Raw genomic sequence first — 1,090 nt, forward strand, 5'->3', positions numbered from 1 at the left:
AACTAACACACCATTGTAAAGCAATTATACTCCAATAAAGATGTAAAAAAAAAAAGAATTCAGACTGCTTGGGTTCAAATCCAGCTCCTCCACTTACTTGCTATGTGACCTTTGGCACGTTACTTAATTAGCTTTTCCACATTTAAGTTTCCTCATCTGTAAAATCGGGATAATAACAGCACCTGTATCACAGAGTTGTCAATAATCCATGGGAAGCACTTAGCCCAGCACCTGGCACATAGTAGGTGTTGTGTGTTAATTGTTGTCACTGTCACTATGACAGAATGAGGGTTAGTTACACTGACTACATGACTTATGGCACAGAAGTCCCTTTTCTTTCTCTCCCCCTTTTTTGGCCATGCCACGTGGCATGTGGGATGTGGGATCTTACCTCCCCAGCCGGGGATCGAACCCATGGCCCCTGCAGTGGAAGTGCAGAGTCCTAACCACTGGACCGCCAGGGAAGTCCCCAGAAGCCCCTTTTTATGGCCCAAAGCCAGAGTCCAAAATAGCATTCACTCTGTGAACTCAGGATTCCAGAGCTCCACAAAGGTCCCTGGGGCCCTCATCAGACTCTCTGCTCCCCATCTCAAAACTCATCTGTCCCACGTGCCACCTGACCTTGCTGCTCAAGACCCTGGCTACATGTGGGTCTACTTTTGAGTAAGCCCTAAGGGCCAGAAATCCAATGACAGTAGGCCACCAAGAAGGAACAGAGGACATGCCCTCCCCTTGTAAAATCACCAGAGGTTTGGAAAACTCTAGGAAGGCTCATGCAGATACGTGGTTGTTTTTTTTTCATAATGACATATATCTATAAGTGACACGTTTTTTACAGAGGTACATCAACACACATACACTCAAATTAGTATCACCCTCTTGCCTGGCTTATCTGCAAAAACATGGATACATGGAAACTCAGCAGAAGTAAGAAGTGGGAAGTGTATCTCATGCTTACTGAGATACAAGCACAAACACTGGTTCATTTATCAGAAGACACCCAGGCAGAAAGTATTTCACTGGAGGCAGCAAGAGCCAGGGAAGGGTCCAAATGCTTGACTTTATCCCCAGCTCTGTTGGTCACTAGCTG

The 1,090-nt window shown here is 45.8% G+C and overlaps 1 non-coding gene across 1 annotated transcript; it reads right to left on the bottom strand.

Moving 5' to 3' along the window:
- Positions 1–391: 391 nt before the first annotated feature.
- Positions 392–464, bottom strand: TRNAG-UCC (transfer RNA glycine (anticodon UCC)). Its single transcript has one exon. It is a non-coding gene; the product is annotated as a tRNA-Gly (tRNA).
- Between the last annotated feature and the right edge of the window lie 626 nt (positions 465–1,090).

Source organism: Lipotes vexillifer, unplaced genomic scaffold (assembly GCF_000442215.2).
Source record: "Lipotes vexillifer unplaced genomic scaffold, Lipotes_vexillifer_v1.1 C27304343, whole genome shotgun sequence".
Taxonomy (NCBI): domain Eukaryota; kingdom Metazoa; phylum Chordata; class Mammalia; order Artiodactyla; family Lipotidae; genus Lipotes; species Lipotes vexillifer.